At 41.6% G+C, this 27,703-nt stretch overlaps 1 protein-coding gene and 1 long non-coding RNA gene across 5 annotated transcripts in view; one reads left to right on the forward strand and one right to left on the reverse strand.

Moving 5' to 3' along the window:
• Nucleotides 1–12,327, reverse strand: part of LOC123344027 — a 50,601-nt gene extending 38,274 nt beyond the window's left edge. For 2 of the 4 annotated variants that reach the window (XR_006572436.1, XR_006572434.1), the window contains exons 1-2: nucleotides 10,877–10,930; nucleotides 8,802–8,911 (exon numbers count right to left, since the gene is read on the reverse strand). This is a non-coding gene — a long non-coding RNA (uncharacterized LOC123344027). Of the gene's footprint in view, nucleotides 1–8,801; nucleotides 8,912–9,869; nucleotides 9,902–10,876; nucleotides 10,931–12,197 lie in introns of those variants that run through there. The other 2 variants (XR_006572435.1, XR_006572437.1) reach the window with 2 other exon arrangements.
• RBFOX1 (RNA binding fox-1 homolog 1) overlaps nucleotides 1–27,703 on the forward strand; it is a 2,584,986-nt gene that overhangs the window by 556,775 nt on the left and 2,000,508 nt on the right. The gene's annotated exons all lie outside the window — the stretch shown is intronic.

Genomic DNA, 27,703 nt, shown 5'->3' on the forward strand with positions numbered 1-27,703 from the left:
CAGGGAACAAAGTAATTTTCTAATTGTTCATCATGCCAGTCTCTTGCTGATTTTATTTCTTAGAGAGATCAAAAAGGAGCATAAAAATGCCAAAATTATATTTAACATTTTGTTCAGGGAAAGTTGGGGTGAGAAATGTGGCTTCAGTTTATTGGTATCTAATTGGTCATTTAGTTCTCTGGTCATTTTAAGGTGGCTACTTGGAAAATAGGGTCAGTGGTGTATCTTGAAGTAAAGTAAGTTATAGTGCAGTATCTAGGTATTTTTGGAATGAATTTCAATGCCTTGAGAATCCACAGGGACACTACAGTAATAATGTTCTGTATAGCTGTAGAATATATTTTTGCTTGACAATCAAGTTCATGAGAAAGTATGTACAGAGCACAAGCTTTACACATGTAAACCTTATTTCTTAATGGCATTTGTCAGGATATGTCTCATGAACACACTTTCCAAATAGGATTTTATGCGTACTGCCCCAAAACTGTTTACATTTTTTTCTTTATATCTTTGCACACCTTGCTTTTTAAATGCAAACCTATTGCTATTATTTAATCTGTTGGAGTAAGTAGATCTTGCACAATTTTTAAAACATGAAGTTTACCTGGTAGATCATTACTATGGACTATCATATCTTCTCAGTTTTGTAAGAACCACAACATTCCATCAGCTATATCACATATTGACCTTGTATTTAAAAAAAAAATTACTTCCCTACTGGAGTAAACAATAATGATAATTCTCCAGAGTGCTTAGATTATTTTCCTTGGGAAATTATTCCACAGTCTAAGTGATCTCATAGTCAGGAATTTTCTCATTATACTTAGCCTAATTTTTCCATTTCTTCGTGCCACCCCATTACCCCCTAGTTGATATATTTAAAATTATTCATCTCCAGCACTAATGCTTATTAAATTAATACACCTCTCGATTGTTACCCCAATTCCCCACCACTGTTATCATTTGGCCAAGTTACAAGTTTTCTGCTCAGTCATACTCCATAATCAGACACCTTAACAATTCCAACTAAAAGAATAAGCTTTTAACTTTGGGATTTCTGAGATCTAGATATTTCAGTTACCCTAAACAAGGATTCTTTGAGTTTTACAGTAAATCAGACTTACAAGATTCAGGTCATATTCTCCTCAGTGGTGTAGATGGCTTCCCAGCTATAGCAGTAACACACATAGGAGATTATAACACATTGGTTATAATTCTCTAAGTGCATTTTTTTATGATTTATTTTTTCATGTATTCACGCTCTCCTTGGCTTGTCTTCCCTTCTCTTTTCCCTTCGTACAACTGATCCTCCTCCTCCTCTGTCACAGATGTAGAAGTTTCTTGTTTGCTTTCCTCCCCTCACCTTTCCACTTGCCCCAGCGACCCCATCCCATCTCCTGATCTCCATCGAACCCACTCCCATCCCCTCCTTTACTCTTCTCCTCAACCTCTCTCTCTCTCCTTTATCAGAGGGGTAACCGTGTTAGTCTGGATCTGTAAAAGCAGCAAAAAGTCCTGCGCCACCTTATAGACTAACAGACATATTGGAGCATGAGCTTTCCGATGCATCCAATGAAGTGGGTATTCACCCACGAAAGCTCATGCTCCAATACGTCTGTTAGTCTATAAGGTGCCACAGGACTCTTTGCTGCTCTTTCTCCTTTGACTCTTTCCCCTCACAATACAAGCATACTTTAGTATCCCCCATCTTAAACCCCCCTACCCACTTGCATCTCTAACTACCACCCCATCTTCCTTTTCCCTTGGGTAATGGAAGGGATCGTATGATAATAAAATTTGCAGATGATACCAAGCTGGGAGAGGTTGCAAGCAGTTTGGAAGACAGGATCAGAATTCAAAATTATTCTTGACAAATTGGAGAATTAGTCTGAAATCAACAAAATGAAATTCAATAAAGATAAGTGCAAAGTACTATCCTGAGGAAGGAAAAATCAAATGCACAAGTACGCAATGGGGAAGAAATAGCTAGTCCATAGTGCTACAGAAAAGGAACTGGGGATTATGGTGTATCATAGACAGATTTTATTATGTATGTATGTAAGACATGGGAGGTAATTATTCTGCTCTACTCAGCACCGGGGAGGCCTCAGCTAGAGAATTGTGTCTGGTTTTGGGTTCCCCATTTTAGAGGGATGTGGACACATTGGAGAGAGTCCAGAGGAGAGGAACAAACATGATAAAGGCTTAGAAAGCATGATGTATGAGGAAAAGCAAAAAATAAACCTGGGTATGTTAAGTTTTGAGTAAAGAATACTGAAGATGAACTTGATGACAGTCTTCAAATATGTTAAGAGGCTGTTATAAGAGGACAATGATCAATTGTTCTCCATGTCCAATTAAGGGATGGCAAAAAGTAATTGTCTTAATCTGCACCAGGGGAAATTTAGGTTAGATATTGGGAAAAACATACTAACTTTAGGGTAATTAAGTACTGGGGTAGGTTATCAAGGAAGGTTGTGGAATCTATGTTGTGACAGATATGGGAATTTCCTGCAATGTCCAGGGCAAACATTATTGAATTAAATTAAACCTTATTGAATTAAATTTGAGTATTTTAGGAGCTCATATTAAAAATGCAAATGTTTGTATTATAATTGGATTGTATGTAACTTCACTAGGAGATGGGACTAATGTAAACCTTAGGAAGTGTTATGAGCTTCAAAGGACTCTCTGAAACCATGTTCTAGACCCACAAAATTAAGTGGGATTCCTAGGAAATACTTGGAAGAAGAGGAAAACAACTTCTCACCTCTGGACCCTTCCTTTTGAAGCAGTGCCCTGAGGAGAAACCCATTGTTAGAGCCCTGCGCAGATACAAAATTTATATCTATGGATGCGTATATCTGTGGGTATAAATTGGTATCTGCAGAGCAACAGGGCTCTACCAGGAACTGCAGTGGTGAAAGCAGCAACATCTTGGACCGCTGCTCCCAAGAGCCAGCGCCCCACACTGGCTGCTCATCTGGCCTGGCTGTACTGCCCCATGCATTGGGGTGGGCACCAGGCTCACCGGCAGCTGGTTGCATTACTGTGTGCAATCGACTCTCATGCTCCCGGACAGATGGCATAGACTGCTGCATGGAAGAGACTCCTGTCTGGGAGCATGCGAGCTGATTGCATGCACTAGTGCAACCAGGAACAGCTGATGGTGTGCCTGGTGCCCACCACAGTGGGCAGGGCTGGGGGCAGTACATCATGCTGGAGGAGCTGCTGGTGCGGGGTGCTGGCTCCTGGGAGCAGCAGCCCAACATGTTGTTGCTTTTGCCACTGCAGTTCCTGGTAGACACCTGCAGCTCCATGGACACCAATTTATATCTGTGAATATCCGCATCCACGGATATAAATTTTGTATCCCCACAGGGCTTTCCCGATTGTCTGCTAATCAACTATTGCATGAGGACCAGATGAGAGGTCCAAACTGGATAACAGAATGATTCACAAGTGTGCTTGTTCTCAGCTAGCAGCTGTTATGAACTTGTGAGCACAGAAAAAATCCATTGGTGGGGTTTGAAGGACTGTTTGTTGGCCGGAGCCCTTGCTGAAGCTGGGGTAGTTTCTGGTAAGTTTATTAGTGTGTGTAGGTATTTTTATTGATTTTAATATATTTTGTCGGTGTTCAGAATGAACGTACTTGGTTAGAAAGAACTGTGTGGTAATTTATAACTCTGGCAATTACAGTTTATAGCCCTCATAGAGTAAGCAAAGAGCAGATATAGGCCAGTTTAGGTGGTCTTTCTTGCTGAGGAATAACAGCATTGGCAGGGAATTGTGTAGACTAGAAACAACCCAGTCAGGAGGGAGAGAGACGCAGGTCTCCACCCAAGGGAACTGACAGATGAAGAGCTGGGAGCCCAGAGTGGGTTCCCTAACTGGACCATGACAGGGAAATATAAGTGCAGTTGCCCTGAACTTTGACAGCTGTCACTGAAGGTTTTTAAGAACAGATTAAACAAACACCTGTCAGGGATGATCTAGGTATACTTGGTCCTGGCTCAGCATGGGGAATGGACTTGATCAGTGGTTCTCAAAAAAAATTTTCCGCGGACTACTTGAAAATTGCTGAGGGCCTCGGCAGACCACTTAATGATGTTTCCAAATGTTGTTTGTACCATTAGCTAACTATTGTAAAGCGCTTTGGATAAAAGCACTATTTAAAAAAACCTTAATAATAATTGTTTTTTTGTTCTACAAATAAAAGCACACAACTCATATTTTAATATCAGTAGTCTTACCTTTCTAATGCAATGGATGTGCCCTCTCTCCCCACCACGTCAGCCCCCAAGCTGGGGCTGGGAAGGAGGAGGGTCTCTCCCCCACCACAGCAGCCACAAAGCTGAGGCTGGGAAGGAGGGCCATCTCTCCCCAACAGCCGCAGCCCTGGAGCTGGGGAAAGTCACCTCTTTCTCTGGCCGCCGCAGTCCTGCACACCCCAAATTCCCCCCACCCCGTCTTCTCATCCCATTGCCCCCTCCCACCTACCCTCTATTCCCCCCAAGGCCACCACCTCACCTTACATGTGCGTCTTCTCCAGGGTCCAGGCACCTAATTAGAGGAGCCACGCCTGCGCGGCTCCACTAATTAGGTGGGTGGCCCTTCATCCTCTCGTGTGCGGCTGCCCAGGTGCATATCTTTGAGGGAACTATCCACGAACCACCTGAATGGAGCTCACGGAGCACTGGTGGTCCACAGACCATACTTTGAGAACCTCTGGACTAGATGATGTCTGAGGTCCTTTCCAGCCCCACATATCTATGATTCTACCTCCCTTGGCTTCTGGGACTCTGTCCTCTCCTAATTCTCTTCCTATCTTTCTAACCCCTCATTAAGATGAGGAGGATTTTCTGAAGGACACACTTTCTCCACGTTTCTGGGGAAGGGGGGTTCCACAGTGATCTGTCATTGGTCCCCCTTCTTATCGCCTTCTCCACCTTATATCTGGGTAATCTCATCCACAAACATAAATTCAACTACCATCCTAGGCTGACAAGTCCCAGATCTATCTCTCTACTCCAAACCCATCTCCTTTTGTCCAAACTAAAATATAAGCCTGTCTCTCTGACATCTCTTCATGGAGGTCTAGCCATCAAGTCAATCTCAATTTGGCTAAAACAGATCTCTTAATCTTACTCCAAAGCCTTCCCCGCACACCTCTTTTCTCGGTCATTGTGGACAACACTACAACCTGCTTGTCACTGAGGTCCATAACCTGGGTATCATCTTCATCTCAGATTTCTCTCTAGGTCTTCACATGCAAGCTATGTCTAAATCTTGTAGATTCTCTGTGCATAGCATCTCTAAGATACAGTGTTTCCTAGCCATTCACACAGCTAAAACTCTTGTCCAGGCTCTCATCATCTCATGTCTCACAACATCCTTCCCTCTGGCCTTGACAAATGCTGTCTTTCCCCACTCATATCCATTCAATATGCTGCTGCAAAGATAATTTTCCTAGACGATTGCTTTAATTATGTCACCCACATCCCTCTTTGCATCCCTTCAGTGGGTCCCCCTTGTGTAGCACCTCAAACATAAGTTGCTCACCGTCACTCTCAAGGCCTATCCCCATGCTACTTATCATTTCTCATTGATTATAGATATGTTGATTCCCGCCTCTGATGAGCCAATGATACCAGCCTCCATCACACATTTCTTACATTTTTAGTCATCTTTGTGCTTTCTCCCCTTCTTCCCCTCACAGTTGGGAGGAACTCCCCATAAATATCCACAGAGTTACCTCATTATCCTTCAAATTCCTCCTTAAAGATTCCATTTCCCTTGAGGCCTACAAAAAACTTGACAACAGTTAGGCACAGGTGCCAGCTTCTTCCGGGCCCTGGGGATGCTCAACCCCTCGCTCCGCCACCTGTCCGACCCCTCCCCACTCACCTCTTTCCTCCAAGCCCTCACTTCTGCTCTGTTCCAGGCCTCACCCCAACCCCTTCCCCCAATCCCCCACCCCGCCTCCTTCTGCCCCACACTCCGCCCAGTTCTGACCCCTCTGCCGAGTGCGCCACATCCCCACTCCTCAGTCTCCCTCCCAGCACCTCCTGAATACTGTGGAACAGCTGATCACGGCGGGCAGGAGGCACTGGGAGGGAGTGGGAGGAGTTGATCAGTGGGGACGCTGAAGGATGGGAGGCACTCGGGGGGGGGAAAGCTGGCTGCCGCTGGGTGCCAAGCACCCACTATTTTTTTTCCATGGGTGCTCCAGCCCTAGAGTGGTGTGCTGAGACCACTGTCTATCATGGTGACAGATGCTGTCTCATTGGTCTGTCTGTATTCACCCATTGTCTCATGTCTTATACCCAGACTGTAAATTCTCTGAGTCAGGTCCATGTTTTTGTTCAGTTTGTACAGCAATTAGCACAATGGGGTTCTGGGTCATAGCTCCTAGGTGCTACAGTAATACAAATAATAAATAATAATTGTGTTTTTAATTACTATATACATGGCTATAGAAATAAAGAGTAATTACAAATAACTGCTTTTCAATATATCCTTAAGTGAATTCAACTCCAATACGTCTGTTAGTCTATAAGGTGCCACAGGACTCTTTGCTGCTTCAACTTTAACAGTGATCAATATGTTTTCTCAGCTGTTTAATTGACCGACTGAACCATTTTGTATGCATTGTTGTAGCTGTGTCAGTCCCAGGATACTAGATAGATGAGGATGGTGAGTTAATACTTTTTATTGGACCAACTTCTGTTGGTGAGAGAAACAAGCTTTTGATCCACACAGAGCTCTTCCCAGCATCACAGCAAAATGCAAGATTGTTTAGCATAGGAAGTTAGTGCATATTGTAAGGGACTATTCAAATTAGAGTGGTCCATGAACATCTCTGCACAGTCAGCCATCTTCTCTCTCTACTATCCTGGGACCCACACAGCTACCACTACACTGCATAAACTGAACAGGCACAAAATAATACTGTATCACTTCAGAGGAAAAATTCCAACTGAAGGGAAATTCTGAGAGAGATTACACTTTCATGAACCATAACTGACAGTCAGGTGTCTAAAGAACAGTGCCATTCTATTTTTCTAAAGTGGACATAGATAGGCAAATTTAATTCTTGAATGCCAGCAAAGCTTCTCAGCAGTGCTGTGTGAACTATGAGCTGTGAAAAATATATTTCTTGACTTTAGCTATTTTCTTCTGTTAGCAAATTATCCACAATCAGGTTCTTCAGATAATCTTAAGAAATTTTAGCATATGGGTTGTTTGCAGTGTGCTCTCCCTGTGTGTTCCATATTTGTTGAACATTATATCTGAATGGTCACAAGTCACATAGCATTGTTTCTGTTCTTTGACTGGATGACATTTTACAAACATTAAGCTTTCATTTTCTTTTTGTGATTTATCCACAAACATTCATAGTGGTTTGAGTCTATTATGTGAATAATAGGAAGAGCCTTTCAAAACGGGCATGGGGAAAATGATTATGCAAATATTTTGTGTCACTATTAGTGATGCTTTGGCTTTCCACAAACACCGTGGAAATAAAGCACAACTTTCACTCTTGTAAATCAGCTAAAGGCTCATTAATAAATGAATAAAAGAGGTTGTGAATAGCACTAAAATTGCCCCCTGGTTTTAATTCACAAGGCAACATTGCTGGACATTTTAATGTCAAGCATAGAGTTATAATGCCATTTCATCAATATTTTCCTTCATACACTTCTGGCCCCAATGCTGCTAGCTGACTGTTTGGCAGAAATCTATGTCCATATGGAACAATTTGAAGGATTGGGGCTTGCATATTTAGCTACTACGTTCACATGATTATTTCTCAGCTATGCGTGATATAACTGAGTAGTGTAGTCTAGACAAGCATTACAGTCTCAGTGAATCAGGATTTGGTCAGTATCTCTTTTTGTGAGATAACTAAAAAAATTTGTTTTGAGCATACTTTTCCCTTGGTGAAAGTAAACATCTGTTTTAATGTATTCAGTGCCCTAGTACACTTCAGTTACAGCCATAAGTGAATCCCTGGCCATTTTGTAGAAGCGGCATTTATATTTCTCTATAAAAGAAATACTAAGCAGTTAATAAATGTATCATAAGACCTCCATTGCACTTTGTTTCCCTGATAGCAAGGATGTGTTATGGCTGTAGCTAGAGCATTCTACACAGAAAAGATAAATGGATTTCATAACTTGGCATTGTTGGAAAAGTGAGGCTAGAAATGATTGGATCTGCTTGGAGTCGGATAACTTAACATGATAGTTCTGAGAAGCAGATCTCTAAAAACCATTAAGGACATTACCTTCTTGATTGGAGATTCAGAAATTGATGCATTGCCTTTAGTCCTATTATGTTTTGAAACTTTCATTAAATTTATCCCATCTTCCACCTGCTCTTCATAAATTGCAGGTCTGAAAATAAATCATTTGTCATGGAGTGTCTATTATGAGTAGATGAATCTTCAAAACAACATTATTTTTTCCTAAAGACCAGTCTTAAAAGCATCAGCCAAATATGAGCTGAAGTACCTTACCTTATTTTGACTTATTATTCATTGAGATCATTTCCTGATGGGCTTGTGCTTAATATGTTGAATTATCAGTAGGTAGGAGAATTCGGATCCATTATTAGTTTAAAAAAAATACTGCAGCTGGTGATTACAATTGGAGGGGAAAAATGAAAATAAACTTTAGTTTTGCCAAGTAGGCTCATAAATTCCTTTTGTGTGAAAGAATGAGTGTCTGATCACAGTCTGCAAATATTACTACCATTGTGAAGAGATTTCATAGAGGGAAAAGGAAAATTTGTCTTACACAATGATGTCTTTTCTGAGATATCCTGTTTACCAGTCTTTGCCTTAAGGGTTGGCTGTCTCCATAGAGATACAGAGGTGGTTGAAACTGCCAGTCACGGGCAGCCCTTCCTGAAAGAACCACAGCTTTAGCATTCTTTTTAAGATAATTGATCATATTTTAATCATAGAATGACCCTTTCTTACAGAATATAAGATTGAATTTTACAGCTCAAGAGTGCAAATCTGCATATAGATATTGTATAAATAATGACAACATAACATACGTTTCAGCAATTTACTATGTAGCAAATTACACATTCCTCTAAAGTGACGTAATATATATATTATGGTAAAGCTATGAACTTTCCTCTTACAAGTTTCTCCTCCATTCAAAATTAATTAAGAGAATGGTTACATCATGATCTGGGGATGAGGGAGGAAAAAAAAAGGTTTTAAATTATTTATTTCATGAGCAATCATTGGGAGTGTGTGTGTGTGTGTGTGTGTGTAAAATATAAAAAATCCCAATGATCACCCCTGAAATAAGAGGAAAGTTAATTCCTTTACCATGCTTTAATTTAACTTAATTTTAGAAAGGGCATTTTGCAGTCTTGATCATCATGTGGATCCTAACTGCAGTTAGCAGGAGAGAAGGCTGTGCATGTTCGTTAGTGGGCACAACTTTTCCCTGTTAGTAAATAGCACTGAAATCTGCTCTAGGAGGATAATTAGTGAGGGGAAACCTTCAAGAATCCAAAAGAGTAAAAGGGAAGCATTTTTTCTGACTAATAACAACAGCAAAGGTGAACTCCTTGACCCACTGAGGTATATGGGAAAACTCATACTGATTTTCATGGGGCCAGACCCAAGGTCTTAACAGTCACTGCTCGAGAGGAAACTGATGGAAAACACTGAAGCTGAAGAAGACGACAAAAATTAAACAAAAGAGCTTCCACGGTGCTGTTATTGGCACAGGTTTCCTTTGGCTGGGCATAGGACTCTACATGAGGAAAGGGGACGGAAGGATGAGGAAGGTGTTTTGTCTGTGTTAATCACAGCAGGCTGCCCACTCTGCACCTAGACCTACTTGAGTGTGTCCATCTCATGTTTGAGCCCCAGGGTGGGACTGGTGTTGGTATACAGATTGCCTTGTGACATCACAGTCCTTTGGTGAGCTGATTGTGTTCTTCAGGCACATGGTACTTGAACTGCTGAGGCTGGTTGGTGATGAATGTTTGAAAAGAAAAAAGGAGATTGCTTGAGGACATTGCTGGAAGAGACAAGAAAGGGATACTGGAGATATGTGTGCAGGGAAACTGTTCCAGTGTAGGGGACAGCATTATAGAAGGGACAAAGCTGAGAGTGGGAATAGAAGACAAAAGGGAGCTGAAGAGTGTAGAAAGGAAATAAAAACAGAGCTGTGTTTAGTGACATGGGAAAGTATGCATGTGATACCAGATCAAATAAAATACTGTAGTGCTTTGGCCATTAGGGGCTACTAGAATTAGCTTTTCCTGGACATGATCTAGAGCTGCATCACTGACCTCTTACTTCTGGTTGTGCTGTCTCCCAGGATGGTTCATGTTGCTATGGAGCATCAGTCAGAGAGAGAGAAAGTGATGCTGGAAATATCAGGGTTGCCCAAGCCACACCCTTAACCGTGGGAATGGCCTGGAACTATCCCACCACAGGCTGCAATCTCTTTAGATCTCCCAGACTAAGCAGGGTTAGCCCAGTCAAACCCGTAGACTGAATTTAACAGATAATAGCGAAGTGCTACTGGCTGTACTGATTGCAATTTCATAAAGGTGCTTCATTCAGTAGTGAGCTAATGCCCCAGCCTGATATTGGAAATGGAGGCACTATTCAGTTCTGTTCAGCTTCTTTATATCATTTTCATCACCATGATATCGGAACACCTTGCTGTGTTGTGGGAGCTGTCCACTTTCGGATGAAATGTAAACTCTCAGGTTTACAATATCTAAACATTGTGGCATGACATTTTGCAATTGTATACATCATTATGGGGAGGCAGTGTTGCCTAGTGAATAGAGGACTGCACTGGGATACAGGAGACCTGGGTTCTATTCCCACCTTTGCCACTGGCCTGCTGAGTGACCTTGTCACCACTCCATGCTTCAGTTTCCCCATCTGTAAAATGGGGCTATTGATACTTACCTCTTAGGCAAAATGGTGATGTACTACGCTATCTCTCCCACAACCATTGTGTGGTCATCCTAGCATTGTTGTAATGGTTATTATATTTCACTCCAGAGGTGGCTGCATTACACTCATGGGAGAAATGGTGATTATGGGATTAAAATTACTAAATCAGTAAATGCTCTGAAGTGGTGAAGGTTGTTAATAAATAGATAAAGAATAATTCACAGTTACTGAATAACAGTACTTCACATCTTTCATCAGGAGATTTCAAAGTGCTTTAGACAATTCACCCTCATGACAACCCTATTAAGGAGGTAGGTATATTTGACAGATGGGTGAATTGAGGCACAGAGTTGAGGAGCAGAGCTGAGACTCAGAAAAAGAGGAATCCAGTCTCAGTTCATGACCCAGATAATAGCTCTCTTCCAGTTTCAAAGTTCACCCATGTTTCAGCTACAGTATGATGGCACTTGGCTTTGCTTCATTGTCCAACCTATGAACTGTTCACAGGGCATTAGTGGAACTGATCATTTAAGCAGAAGTAAACTTGTAAATGCTTACAACTTCTGACAAGGGTTTATACTCCATCTCATTAGTAAGTGTTGCTCCACATTCGTGGGTGGTTTTCATATTCCAAGGTATGACTCATGGGAGGATCTAGTATTTGGATTTCTCCAACAAGAAATACACACAGAGGAGTTTTCCTCATTAAAGCAGTCCTTTTTTGGACAGTAAACACCTTTTTTACTTTTGTTAACCCCTTCCAAATGGCACAAGTATTTTCTATACTGCTATGCAAAGGTATTTTTATAGTACAGTATGATAGAAATCTGATCTAATGACTGCTTGGCCTCAGTTATTGACTACTAACAGATTAGTATTGAAATCTCAGCCATTTATTAAACAAACAATTACCTGTCTCTGCTGAACTGTGAAATCTCTCTGGAGTTCCTGTGTCAGTAGGGGGAAACATACACTTCTAATGACTGAGTGCTGCATTTTTATAGTGCCTTATGAGTGCAAAGTACTATACAGTTACCAACTTATTAATCCTCACAACATCCCTGGGAGATAGGTGAGTATGTACTATTACCCTCATTTTACATCTGGGGAAGCTGAGACAGAGTTTGAAGTAACTTGCCCAAGGCTGTACAATAAGTCAGTGCCAGAGGCAGGGTCATAACCCAGGGTTCCCTGACTCCCAACCATGTCCTCATGCCTCCAGACATCAGGAAAATAGGAGTGATCATACCAGATCAGACAAATGGTCCATGTAGTCTGGTAGCATGCTTCCAAGAGTGCTTGGTTCCAGATGCTTCAGAGAAAAATCATGAAGCCCCTATAACAGACAATTATTCAGTAATATGCCTAAGACATTCTAGGGTACAATCCAGACCAGTGTGGTGTTGTCACACATGCCCTGCAACGTTGGTGCCTCACAATGCTTTGCTGTTGTAAATTCCAACTTGGGTCACTCACAATCAGCCTGTCACACCCCAAGTGTCTGTGTATAAGCCACAAGCCTGATCCATCAACTATGAACCCAGCAGCCTGTCAGCAGCACACCAGCCACATTCCAGCTTCCAGAAGCCTTGGTTACTACTTGCAGGGTGACCTCAACATGCTCCCAGTCCTAATTTTTCCCAAAAAACATGAGTTCTGGATCAGCCAGCCCTCACCTGAACTGTCCAGATATTGGAGATCTGTTGCCTCTGTAAGAGATTAATGTACAGAAGTTTGCTATTTTAATGAGTTACCTACCCAATTCAGTTTAACCACAGCACTGGATTAGTTTTTATTAAAGAATAAAACAAGTTTATTTAACTACAAAGAGAGAGATTTTAAGTGAGTACAAGTACAAGGCATTAGTCAGAAATGGTTACAAGAGAATGAAGATAAAATGCTTTCTAGTGATAAAACTTAACAAAGTAGACTTGGTTCAAGGTAAAGTCCTTACCACATGTTCCCAGAAACATTGGTGGCCAAATGTTCATATCAGGATCCCTCCCAAAGTCAAGAGGCTTGTTCTTTTGTCATTTTAGGTGAAAGAGAGAGAGAGAGAAGGATAATCGGGGGGTATTTTTGCCCTTCACATTTATAGTCCAGTAACCCTTTGAAATGCATTTTCCTGAGGGCTATGCCTAGATAAGACATGGAGTCTTGTGGTGAAAGAGGTTGCATGCTGTTGCTTGCTATAATGCAGATTGACCTGTTTCTGCCCCACTTCATTGCGAAAGAATGGCCAATGACCAGTGATTGCCAGTCAACTTCAGTGACACCTGGGTAGAGGCATCAGCTTGTCCTTTGTCTTGAGAAACTGGTTTACCCAGACTTATCTGGTAAATATATTTCAGACTTCATTTCAGCTTATGTTTATAACTTTATAATGTTACATACAATGTTGCTACACACATTTCATCATGATATTATTGACCCATGAGTTACTCGTTTTCAAATGATACCTCAGAAGGCATATTTTGTACAAAGTTTATTACACTAGTGTGTGCAGTGTGAATACAGGGGTGCATTTGGTCATAATGCCTATGCAAGAAGCTTCTTCCAATCCTCAAGCAATTAGTGATTGGTCTTTGTGCTGAATCATGGGAACTAATATCCCTTGTACTGGTATGCCAGCTGGGAGATTAATGTATTTCTTCTTATTCTTCTGATCCTTACTCTCAGCTTTTTACTTTGCTAACATTATTGGCTCTTTACGGAGTGGTCGCTGATTTGGAGGGGTTGCAAGGCATCATTTTCCCTTTGGAAGATAAATTGAAGACAGACTAAGAGCAGCTTGTTGTGTAATTTATTTACACAATATCCTTCTTGCCTTGAACAGAAGTGGGCAAAAAATTCACACAAGCAACTCCATTTGCAGAAATTCCAGCTAAGACATCACTGAGTCAAGTCCTGTTACCAAGAAACAACTCCCTTTGTTCTCACCCTTGGTCTGTGTCCCTTTGCTTTTAGCACATTGTTCCATGCTTCGCCTTGTAATTTTTACCTGGGAAGACACTAACTTTTGCACATATGGCACACAGGGTCCCAAAATTATCCATGGTCTATCTAGTTCAAGTGGGCCTAGATATTAACACCCTTTTTGTGCAGCTGCTGTGCTACACGGAGGGACCTCAAATAGGTCTGACTATATCAAGTGTCCACTGGAGATGGCTCATCTATCTACTTTCCAGAAAAAAATGTAGTGCATAACCTGTCCAATTACCCATAATGACTAGCTATAACCAGCTCTTGTGGAGACCCTTTGAATAGACCATTTATACCGAGCTTTTTCTAGTGTAAGAGCCTTCTGTGGTAACCAATAATTCATAATATGCATTTCATTGTAACACCTTTGCCATTACAATAACTTGTGGCAGTGATTTCCACAGGTTAATTGTGTGTTGTGAGTAAACAAACAAAATATTTCTTCTGTCACCGTGCCTTCATGGTTCACAACTGAGAATACCAAATTCAGAACAAGCTGCTGAGAAATAGGGCAGACACACACCAAAACTGGTGGTTATTCTTTCATGAGATATACCAAACCAGCAATCAAAGTAAACTTCTGTCTCATTGCACTGGCTAACAGGAAGTCAGCAAAGCAGCTTCCTTAAGTATTCCAGTCCTGGTTCAACACCCAGACACTAGACTTAATGATGAGTGGTCTACATGGTCATATTTTAATCAGATAATGTCACACCCCCAATGCAAAATTGATGCAGGAAGAGGAGTCACAGACACTGCTGAATGCATCATATGAACTTTCCATTCTTGGTCCTGTATTATTAGAGCTTGGATTGCTCTTTCAGCATAATTACTGAATGTCTCATGTGATTTTGCCAAGAGCTAAAGAAAATAGCTAATTTATCCATACAAGCTTTAGCAAATGTTTGGAACCCAATTAACATCAAGTCAAAGTAGATATTAATGTTCTCCATAGTGTAGGAATCTTGGCATTTAGCCATGAAAGCAATATGAAGGTGTTCCTCAGTTTCCCTTCTCATACAGCACATTAGGTGTGTAATGTCTTTTCTCCTATATACAGTTTCACTAGCTGTGCAACATCACTATCACAAAGCCCTTTAACATAAAGTGTGTTCTTATGTATCACTCTTAACATGTTCAAGGGTTTTGCCAAAAGATCCGGCACATTGTACATTTTTACAGTTTTTGGTATTAGCAACAAACTAGATACAAAAGTTAACATTAGCATTAATATTAACATCAAATTAATTACAAATGCATATTTACAATCATTTTTGTCATGCCACGCCTTTTGTTTAGATACACAATTTATGAGGTCAGTTTGTTCGATACCTTTGGGGTTTTGGTAGTTTAGAGTTAACTCATGGCTTTCATTTGCAGGATGAAGTTTTTCCCTTCCTCCTTGTCCTGGAGGGTCAAAATCTGAGCTCTCTTGTGTAACATAATCCATTGGCTGGCTAGTTGTGTCCTCTCTGCTAACAGCTATGAGCAAGTCTTTCTCCCCACTGTCAGTCAGGTAATTCACATCAACACACACTAGCCTGTTTATGTTTTCAGATCCTTAACCTTTACCAATCCCAAGGCTAGACTCTGTCTTAAAGAGATACCATTCATTTTCACTAGCATGTTAGACTCAAGGTTCTTTTGTCCTTCCATTACCAACCTCTGCTTCCACATGGAATCAGATGTCAAGTCCACTAAGAGACTACAAATCATATCCAAAGTATCTAGAGATGAAAGTTTGCCTGCCCTCCCCTGTATTCTTGAGAGATTAATTGCACAGCTGTCCTGTTCTGTAGATTCAGCTACTCAGTCTTCCCTCTAAACCTGAGACACGGACTGTTTACTCAAAGAGTCAGTATGGAGACATTCATGTTTCAACAACATTGTCTCCCCAACAAGCTGGTCAAGCACAGCCACTTGGTCATCATAGGGCTGTTCAAATTCCCTGACAATTTTCATTCCATCTGACACCTTCTCTAAGTTATCCATACTGGATCTTTCTAAAGCTGGGTCAGTGGATCCATACACATCTGAAAGAGACTGGCAGTTAGGAACTGAAACTACATCAATCAAATTCACTTCCACACCCCTGCTTGCAAAAACTACCATAAGGATTCTTCTCCTTAGGAGCTGCTTTAAGCAACAATTCACCTTTATCTTGCTGCACAGAAGCATTGCTTTGCTGAGCCACAACCAACTTCTCCTGAACTTCCCTGACACCCAGAATCATCTCTGGCCCATTAGGAGGATTTTTACACAACCCCCTTTCAGGCAAGCTGCTAGACTCCATAGTTTAAAGGTTAAAAGCATTCTCCTCCCCTTTGCAACTCTTCTTGCTGGCAACATATAGGTCACCAGGCTCAACACAAACAAGCTTAGGGACCATTCCCTCCTTGTTACAAGTTTCCACATTGTCAGTGGGTAACACAGTTAAATTACCTTCATGCTTTTCTTGTGTCCTGGCCATGATATCTACCTGGTTAAACAGAGTTGTCATACTCTTCAACCCACTAGCAACAGGCAAAATAAAAGCACCAGAATCACCTGATCCCTGGAACTTTGTTATGACACTAACTGGATGTGACCTAGTTACAATGTCATTCTCCCTAGCAGACACAAACTTAGGAACATTTCCATTCTGGGCTTTAGTTAAATCCAGAACCAATTTGGGGCAATTGACAAATTCTCAAGTAGCATAAGCTGAGAAGCACTTTCTGTCTGCTTTACGGACAAAGAGCTAGAGAGAGACACTTTTAAAGCAGACACACTGCTATTCTTAACAGACAAACAATTGGAGATATCCTTTCCTTTGTCCCAGTACCCATGGCTGATTTTCAGACATATACTTGGACAGTGGGACAGCTTCCGTAACAGGCAAGTTGCCACTGCCAACAGATAAACTGCTATTCTCCACAGATAGTGGCTTATTACTCTGAGCTACTTTAAGCAAATCACTTCTACCTTGTTCAGGCTTACTTTCACAAGCTTTACTTGCCAACAATCCATCACCCACAAAAAATCTACCATTTTCTTCCTCAATTAGGGCTTTAACCTGACCATCAATTTTAATCTGCTCTAGAGAAATATTTTCCTGATCAATGAGTTCTCTCTCTGCTTCATTTAATTCCAGATTCACTTCTGAGATATTAGATAGACATTCAGAAACATCATTCACATATAAACTGCTTTTTTGCACAGACAAACAGCTATTTTCCACCTTCCCAAGCTTAGAGACACCCTCTCCCTGGTCATAGCATAATTGATAGCTGCATAGCATAGCACAAATAGCTGCTTAGAGTCATACACCCTCCCTTCACAATTCTCCCTGTTAGTCACAGATAACACAGAAGAGTCATATTCTTACTCGCTTTGGGACTGGGTTATGACATCAACCTGATTAAACATATATGTCATGTCATAATCAAACAACATACCAACATTATTATAAACTGGACTTCTGAGATGATACAGTTTCTGCTGTTCTTCCATGGTTTTTTTGATTTGAAGCTTAAGTCTGTCAGTTTCTTGTTGCATCTGGTGAGCCCTGTCCTTAGCTTACTTGGCTCTCTCTTTGGCTCCTTTTTCAAGCTGGACCAAGGCTCCTTTTTCAAGCTGGACCAAGGCTTGCTTCTCTTGCATTCGAAGTTCTGCCCATCTTTGTTCATGTTCAAGCCACAGGCTCGCTCTCAGGGCTTGCAGATTGATTGCTTCTGCTGATGCCTTCTGGCTCATGGTCAGTGATCTTTAACCTTTAAAACTCTCAATTTCAAATTCTAGTAGTGTGGAGTTCTGATCCAAAGTTTAATTGACCTGGTTCTGTGGATACTAGCCAGACTACACCACTGTCACTGTGCCTTTGTGGGTCACAACTGAAAATACCAAAATCAGGACAAACTGCTGAGAAATAGATCAGACACACCAAAACTGGTGGTTATTCTTCCATGAGATATACCAAACCAGCAACAAAAGTAAACTTCTGATTCACCACACTGGCTAACAAAAAGTCAGCAAAGCAGCTTCCTTAGGTATTCCAGTCCTGGATTCAACACCCAGACACTAGACTTAATGATGAGTGGTTCTTTAAAACCAATTTCATCAATCAAAGGATTCTTCTGATCCTAAAGGAACAGCCAAATACTGAGGTTAATACATAACTCAGACCTTACCCAATAATAACGCTATTGCCAATCCTTTAGTATCTAATATCTAAAGGTTTATTTATTTAAAAAAAAAAAGAAAGAAAGGTGAGAGTTAAAAATTGGTTCAAGGAATCAAATACACACAACATTTGCAAAGCTCTTGGATCAGGCTTGTCACAGTGATGGAATAAACTGCTGGCTTGTTTAAGTCTCTGGTTGTTTCCAAATCATTGGAAGGTCCTCAGTCCCTCGGTTAGAATGCTCCCATTAGAACAAGTTCATCATAGTCCAGAGGTTTGAGCTGGAAAGATGCCAAAATGGAGATGTTTCCAGGGCCTTTTATAGCTTCTGCCAAGTGAAGGGAAACCCATTGTTCTCACTGTGGAAAATTACAAGTAAAAAGATGGTGGTTGGAGTCACATGGGCAAGTCACATGTCCATGCATGCTTTGCTTAGTCATAGCAGAGGCCATTACTCTAGTTAGAATGTTCACATGAAAGTCCATTAAGTGTAGATAGGCATTTTCCATGGTCCATTGTGAGTTAAGTGTTCCTTGATGGGCCATTTAACTTGAATAGTCCCTTCAAGATGAGCAGGCTAAATACCTTGTGGGTGTTACCACAGGAGCAAACATTTGAAATACAGGTACATAGTTAATATTCTTAACTTCAGATACAAGAATGATACATGCATACAAATGGCATAATCATATTCAACAATTCATAACTTTTCCATTGACACCTTACTTGACACACTTTGTACAAAATTTGTTGCGATTATATAACAGTGATAGCAGCAATGATCTACGTGGTCATATTTTAATCAGATAATGTCACATCTTCATCATCAGTCTTAAATGTGTTGCCTTTTAATTGTATTGGGTTTCCCCTATACTTCTGTTTGACTGGTTGCCCTCCTTGAAGGGACTGAGTTTGCTTGAGATGGAAATTCCTCCTACTAAATATTAAACTTCTGCTGGGACTTTCCTTGTATCGTTTAACTTTGAGGAAAGATTTCTGAGGTCAGGTCTACATTAGAAACTTTTGCCAATACAATAATATCAATTGGGGCAGGTGTGTGCGTGCGCGTGTGTGCGTGTGTGTGTGTGTGTGAGATTATTTTTTCCACATTTCTATACCTGAAAAAGTCCTAGTGTAAGCCCAGGTATGGTAAAAAAGTGCTTTTGCAACTATAGTCTATTTAGTTCAGGAAACTGATATAAGCAAGTAGGGTTTGCCATTATTGTGACACCAGCAAATCTTTTCTAGGACTAGGCCTCAGTGGCCATGTACAAAGGTGTCTGCTCCCTGGCCAACAGCTTGGGATCTCAAGAAAACCAGCATGCAACTCCAAAATTAATTTTTGCTCCCTAAATCTATGGTGATCAGAGCAGGTTGGAGGACCTCAGGGAGGAGAATCCTTGTGCAGAAAGCAAGTGGTGTTAATAAGTGGGAGGAGACCAAAGTGATCCTTTTAGCTTCTTTCCACACACTTGTGGATCAAGTTATTTTAAATTATTTTGGAGGCCTTTTTAATGGATTTTTTTCTTTTAAATTCTGGTTTATTAATCAAAAATGATTGTTGTTGTTTGTTATATAGAGCGAGAGATGGGTAAAGGGAGGACATAAGAAGTGGAATGGGGAGCAGAAGTGTACATACCACCAGTGATGTGAACTAAATGACAATTCTCCTGGTGCCCTCTTATGGCCATGGCTTTCTGTGATTGCTGCAATTTGGGAGGAAAGACAAGAGTAGAACTTGATTTGCTTTATGTAATGCAGGGCATTTAACTTTCCTGCAGCTAGGGGGGATGATTTGTTTTGTTTCTGTCCTTATGTCAAAGTGGGGAGAGGATTGATTTATGAATTCCAAATATTCTACATACTTACAGGGTGAATTTCCTGTGCACTGTAGAGGAAGTCATGCTCATGACTCCCACTAAATGTACAAAAAGCTGCTACATATACTGGACAATCCTTTCTGCTGACATATTTAAAAACACACAAATGTCATTCCCAACAGAGCCAGCGTGACTGTAGTCAAGGCTAAACATAGAAAATGTTCCGAAAGTGGGGGTTGGGTGGGACTCAAGTATGTCTTTCTGAATGAGCAAAACTCTGTCTCTTTGTGCTGCCTATTCATTTGTATGAGGAAGTTTTATTTATCACTCACTAGCTAACTTTGCCTTGCATGGCACAAATGCTGCTTGTCTAATACAGAACTTTCCTGAAACTGGCATGAGAGTATAAAACCACGTCTGTGTAACAGAGCCTGTCTTTCCACTGGCTTATCAGTTGTGTGGTGGGGGTCTTATGGTCTATGCTTAAAAGTTAGCCAGAGAACTGGAATTTTTCCAATGAAAATACCCCCTTTTGAAATTAGCTTGTCCAGATATTCTGATAAGGTGGGGAAAAGTGTATTTTCCCACACTTTTACTGTTTCCAACCTTGAAAGGGTGGGAAAGTGTGAGACCGGGAAAACATTTTTCAGTTTTAACAGTGACACTTTCACTTTTAAGCATTAACACTTTCAATTTTTTTACTATTTTCTAACTAATAAAAGTTGGATAAGAGTTGCAAAGCAGGTAAAAATCCAATTTCAAACCAACATATTTCAAAAAGTCTGAAAAATAACAAAAATTCCACTGAAAATTAGAGGATTTTCCTAGTGAAATGTTTTTTTCGACTAAACCCTGTTTTCTGATGAAAAACGTTTTGTCAGAAAATTTTTGAACGTCTCTAACAAACAATGCTGTTCTTAGGTGTACGCATTGAGGTCACCAGACATCCTCATGCAGGGAGGAAGACTCCTTCTTTACGATATGCTGGCTTGTTTGTTTGTTTGGGGTGTTTTGTTTTGTTTTTTTCTTATTTCTGTGCAGCTGCTATCAGAAGTATCGTAAAATGGAAGCTATGCTTGAATAACGGTTTTCATAGATTCCAATTGAATGACTGGTTGACCAGTGTTTGTGTCTGCAAAACCTACAGGATTATCTAACACCTTCCTTTTTGGCAATAAGGCTTTAATTTCCTTTCAAATTCGAAGCATAATGGTCACCACAATTCATGCTCAAAACAGCCTGACAAAACTGTGCCTCTCTTAATAGCATTCATATTTTAAGTTCAACAATTTTTTCTTTTAACCAAATAAAAGGGAATTGACTGAGATGCACGTTTCTAGTGTACTCACGGAATAACCTGACTCCAATTACAGATTATTGTTTTAATGTCAGAACCTTTGTCATACTAATAATAATTTCTTTATACTGCAGACAGATACTTTCAGTGAAAAGATGACCCCATACCAGATAGCTGCAAGTAGGCACTTAGTTTATACAAGATACTGTAAAACTGTATATAAATTACTGGTGTATGCAGCTACCCATATTGCTGCATCCTGAACTGAAAGAAACTACCGTATATACTCGTTCATTAGCCCATTCGTTTATAAGCCAACCTCCCAAAATGGATAGGTAAAAATAGCAAAAACTGTATGACCCTTTCATAAGCTGACCCTATATTTCAGGGGTTAGAAAACTTTGGCTCCCGGCCCGTCAGGGTAAGCCGCTGGTGGGTTGGGACGTTGTGGCTGGGAACGGCGAACCGTGGCCACAGGGAGCTGAGGGGCTCCATGCCTGCATACGCTCCAGGTAAACAAAACGACAATGTATTAGATATTCAATTCAATGATTTCATAGAGCAGGGATCGGAAACCTTTCAGAAGTGGTGTGCCAAGTCTTCATTTATTCACGGTAATTTAAGGTTTCATGTGCCAGTAATACATTTTACATTTACAGGGGCTGACGGATGGAACCCCAGACTGGCAGCAGGCTGAGTGGACCAGTGGCTGGGACCCCAGGCCGGCAGCGGGCTGAGCAGCTCAGCTGGGTTTGGGGTTCTGTCTGCCAGCCCCTTCCAGCCGGGGTCTCGGCCGCCGACTCCACTCAGCCCACTGCCGGCCCAGGGTTCCGTCCATCCAGGCCGGCAGCAGGCTGAGCGGGGCCGGCAGTGGAGACATCAAGCTGGCAGCAGCATGCCACAGTAAATCAGCTCACGTGCCACCTTTGGCACGTTTGCCATAGATTGCCAACCCCTGCCTAGAGTTTAAAATCATCAAATTTTGGTGCAGATCCGTTTATAAGCCGACCCCCGCTCTTTGATGCGTCACTTTTTTACCAAAAATATTTGGCTTATGAACGAGTATATACGGTAACTATCATATTCAGGATTGTGATTTGTCAAAGGAGTCATAGATTTAATTAATTTCTGCTATTCTGGACCCATCCCTATTTTGGGGACTGCTAGTGGCACTTCTACAGTAAGTGGAAGTAAGAAATTACTACAGTGTGTGGGAAGAGCTCGGGATACTAGAAGTGTTACTGCCAACTCTGTTCCTCTTTAGAGTGGGAGATAACTTGAAGAATTGCCAAAGCCAGTCCCACTGAAAGGAATAATGGTGAAGAACTTCCCAAAAGGGGTGCTGTCCAAGGGTGTACTGAATAAGTTCCATTGCTTGTCTTTGCCTCTTTGGGGACATTGTGAAATATAGAGGGAGCTGCTAAGTGCCTGTGAAGTGGATCAGAAGAAAGAGGTAGAAAAATGCAAAATTTCTGGAAAATCTGATTACATTCATGGTTCAGAGTATTGCCTCTATGCTTGCATCCCTGTCCCCATGGATAAGGAGTAGCAAAGTGTTGCTTTTGTTGGAGTCCCATGCACACTTGCACTACTAGCAATGTGAGATGAGGCCTAATGTTTTTTAGAAAATGGGTTAGCTCAATCCACATAACTTTCAATAACCATCTAACCAACTGCAAATGTTCTTTAATTATTTTAACCCATGTGTAATGACTCATTGACTTGCCAGTCTACATTCACATTTACAGATGTTTTGTGGTTGCGTGTGTTATAAAAAGAGCACCAATAGACCAAGATATTTTTTAAAATAATAAGGATATTTTAAATGTTTGCTAACATGAGAAAAAAAGCTGAATATATATACAATAACTGTGAAATTCAGGTCTGTGTAAGGAGCCAATAGAAAATCTATGTACTATTTAGTTCCCCTCAAGTCAGCACAAGAGTTTTACAAAAAAATCATAGGACTTCTAAAGAGATTTCTGTGGGGCAGGAGAGTGGGTTAAGTGGTGCATAGAACTAATGCAGGTTCTCTTCACACTGGTGAATTTGACTCTATAAAGCAGTGATCTGTAACCCATAGTTACTAGTCACTAACCCATAGTTCTTCTTTGAGTGGTTGCAGATATGTACTCCACTTATGTGCACCAAGATCACTGGAAATGGAGACTTTTTTTCCATAGCAGTACCTGTCATGGTGGCGTGTGCACACACCCTCTTCATAGCCCCCTCAGAGGCTGACCCTCCTCCTTAGTCAGAGATTCCCATGTGCAAATCCTCTCCTCATATTTTTTTTCCTCTGCATCACAATTTTGATACCTTTGTAAATAGTCTTATTTTTTAGCAAGTAGTGCCTGTAGTTTATTGTTGTTTGTAATTAGTTTGTGATACTCAGCATGAAGGGGTATGCAGCATTCTCTGGGCTTGAAATATTGCCCACTGTATGGTCTCTATCCTGAACCATGATCCCCAACATGCTGATTGCTGTGCTTAGAAGCACATGTGTAACCTTTGCCATTCCTTAAAAAAAGAGAAGGGCAATTTCTAGAGATCTTCACCTAATGGAACAGACTATGAGGCCTGAGTTGGTACTGGGAACCTCTTTGGGCCATGGGACCAGACGTCTTCAACCTTGACAGTGGTAGCAGTCAGATCCCTGGAATTTGATTTTTTCCCCCAAGAAGGGGTAGGGATTGATCCATGTCTCCCGAGGTCCCACGTATAAGCACCCAAAGAAAGGATTGGGGTATCTCTAAATCGAAGCAAGATTTGTCAAAGACTGGCTCACAAATGCCCACATGATTCAGGCACCCAGAGTAGAGCTGGGTTGTTGACCTGTGTTTCTCGGCTACCGGGATCCTCTCACCTCGGTACTGTACTGTTGAATCCAACCCAGGCTGTTAGTTGGCCTTTGAGTTCGGTACTTATGGACACTATCGTGACACCATCACTTTTGGTACCGATGACCCCACAAACATATGTGGCAGCAATAGACTTCCTCTGCCTGTCAGTATCCGCTTCTCTGCCGGCAGAGGAAGTTGGTGTCGTATTGGTGCCAATGACCATTCCAGGCCCCTCAACTTCTACAACATTGGGACGGAGATCACTATAATCAGCAGCCTCAGTACTGACAAAAAAAAGCAAGCGCTTTCCTCTGTGCAGAGGCCTGTGGGACTGTTACCGATATGATCCATGTCCTCAATGGTAGTACTGAAGTGTCCCTTGTTGTGCACACCGACTCAGTCATGCTCTTCAGCGCTGATAGTGGAAACCTTCCAAGTAACAAACCTTTCTGTGAGGTACTCTACCTCTAACTTTTTGGTACTGATAATGGTTCCAGCCCCATTACTGATATTGCCCTGCTTCTATTAGCCTAGGGACAAATTGAGCTATCTGGTGACTCCACCACGGTGGGCATCACTGATGCCCACTGACTATTTAAAAGGCTCTTCCAACTCTGATTTGGAGCCTTCTAGCTTGTCTCCTCTGCCCAGTGAAAGGTCTCATAAATCCTCTAGATGCCTGAAAGAGGGAAAACATCAACACTGAGAGCATGTCCACTATTATAAAAAGGACAAGACCATTTTGGTCCTTGATGTATCTGCTTCCTATGGCCTATGCTTTTTCACAGTGGCATCCTTGGGATCTGTGGTTTGCCCTTTATTTGCACAGATCTAGATCTACACCCCTATCCAAGGGTAGGCCCCTTATTCTGAGGTGGACTAGCCCCAAGAGTGACTTCTCATACAGATGCAAGAGAATGTCCAGCTTCTTGAGTCACATCTGTAGGAGGAGGAAGGGAAAAAGAGTGGACTGAACTCTGTAGGAAGGAAGTTTATTCTACTGTCTCACTCCAGATGAGACTAGCAAAACAATAAGATCTCCTTATGAAGTATGATTTTCTTAACTGAAAGGCAATGGCTAAATTCACCAATAAGGTTTCAGTCTGAGGTCAGATGTTTGGCTGCATGTATGTGTGTTCTTTCAGTGTGCTGTCTCAGCTCTGTGCAGATAGCGGAGACAGCAGACCTCAGTCAAACTGCCCAATACATAATATAGAAAAACTTCAACTTTTAACTTTTCAAACAAAGAAAGGGAGCAGAAGTGAGGAGAGCAGGGGCGGCTCTAGGCATTTTGCCGCCCCAAGCACGGCAGGCAGGCTGCCTTCGGTGGCTTGGCTGCGGAGGGTCTGCTGGTCCTGCGGCTTCGGTGGACCTCCCGCAGACCAGCAGACCCTCCGCAGGCACGCCTGCGGGAGGTCCGCCGAAGCCGCAGGACCAGCGGACCCTCCGCAGGCAAGCCACCGAAGGCAGCCTGCCTGCCGCCCTCACAGCGCCGGCAGAGCGCCCCCTGCGGCCTGCCGCCCCAAGCACGCGCTTGGCGTGCTGGGGCCTGGAGCCGCCCCTGCAGAAGAGGCGGGGGGAGGGGGGAAGGGAAGTGGGGGAAGAACTACCTAGGAAGGGAGGTAGACCTAAGCCAAAAGAGATTAACTCTATTAAGATACTTCAAAGTACAGGCAGCAGCAGTGAGTTTAGCAAACTGAGAAAGGATATAGAGGAAAACTTAACCAGTACATAAAATATTTGAAAAAGAAGATTATATTTTTAGCTATGAGCGAGGAATTTGGTTTCATGTGTTGAAGCAGTTGGGAACCTGCATCCTGGTTTTGAGAGGAGAGTGGGGGTAGTTACCTGCTCTTCTAAAACCTGAGTTTGTTCCCCCAATGTATTTTGATTTTCTGTTGTCAGAGGTCTCACCCCCACTTAGAGCTGTTGGGTTCCAAAATGGGGACCTGCTTTGGCTCCCCTAAACTAAAATCCTAGTTTAGATCTGGTAAAAGCTGCCACCACCCAATAAGGTACGTGTATTGGGACACAGTCCTTCCCCAAAATCCTTGGGGATCCCAAGAGCCCCAAATCCATGGAGTTCTTACACCCAGGAGAAATAACCCATTCCCCCCTGCTTCCTCCCCCCTCCCTTTTCCTAGGAGAGATACCGGGATCCATTACAGAGGGATGCTTCCCTCCTCCCCTTTCCCTGAGAATCCACCCAAGGAAAGATCAACCAAGTCCTTAACAGAAAAGATTTATTAAAAAAATAAAAAGAAAGTAACTGTCTCTGTAATACCCAGATGGAACAATACACAGAGTCTAAACTTATCAATTTCTGAAGAGAATCCCCCCTCCTTTCTTTCTCAGTAAAAGCAAAGTAACAGCAAACAGGAATAAAGAATTTCCTTCAGCAAACACACAATTGCAAATGTAGAAATCAAATTATAAGACTAATCTGCCTTTCTAATTAATACTCACTATTGAATAGTAGGAACTACTCCAGGAGAACTTGGAGACATGACTGGCCTCTCTTAGATCCAAAAAGAGAACTCTCTAACAAAGAACACAGACAAAGGCTTCCCTCCACAGAGATTTGAAATTATCTTGTCTCTGATTGGTCTTCTGGTCAGGTGGTCATCAGGTACTGCATGTTAACCCTTTACAGGTAAAAGAGACCTTAACCCTTAACTATCTGTTTATGACATCTGTGCATGCCAAATGGTTTGTGGGAGTGCCCTTCCATGCTGCAGTTAACTGGTTTTGGGCAACTCTGTTTGTTAATGCATTAATTTTAGGTATTAACCTGCTTAATTTTGGTTTTTTACTTTGAAATTCTTTTTTATTTACTCCCCTGCGACTGAGTCACAGTTCCTGTCTTCTAATGTACTTTGTGAACTGTTTCATTTTTTTTCTTCATCTAATTGACCAATTTAGTGAAAGTATTGTTTGCTACTTCTTCCTTCTGTGCACTTACTTTTCTCATTCTGGCAGGCAGTAATCTAGGTCTCAGTTTAAGTTTAACCAGAACCTGGCTTTTATTGTAAGGTAATGGTTGCACTGCCGTAGCCACCTTTTTTTATTTCTGTTCCCATTCTTCAGGCACAGGGTAACTACCTGAAGTCTACTGTTGACCACCAATATTTATAACAAGGGATGGCACATTTTTTGTAGGTTCCTTACAGCTGTTTTCAAAGTTTTATTGTGTTTCTGTGCTTGCTGTCTCTGGACGGCTTGCCGCCCTGTTAGGAGAGCGGGAGCATTCCAGGGCTTTGTGGCTTCTCCTGCTTCTTTTGACTATTTCTTTGTTTTTGTTACTTGACCCGCCAGTTTTCTGGCATGTTGTCTTATCCATTTAACAGCCATGGTTATAGTTTGCAATATTTTACATTTAAAAGCTACAGTCTCTGCCCTAGCCTTAGAGATTCCATTCCATGTTTTTTCCCCACTATATTTTTTAAATGCATATGGACCTCTTTTGCTAGCAACCCAGCATGTCCATATTTTATGAAACCCTGTGGGCATTTTTAGCATGTACTTTTCTGCCATGTTAGATTGCAATTCCTACAGTATGGAGCTCACTTACTTACCAGATTAGTGATCGGCATCACGAGTGTGGTGAGATGTTTGGCTGCATGTGTGTGTGTTCTTTCAGGGTGCTGTCTC

This window comes from Mauremys mutica, chromosome 11 (genome assembly GCF_020497125.1).
Source record: "Mauremys mutica isolate MM-2020 ecotype Southern chromosome 11, ASM2049712v1, whole genome shotgun sequence".
Taxonomy (NCBI): Eukaryota; Metazoa; Chordata; order Testudines; family Geoemydidae; genus Mauremys; species Mauremys mutica.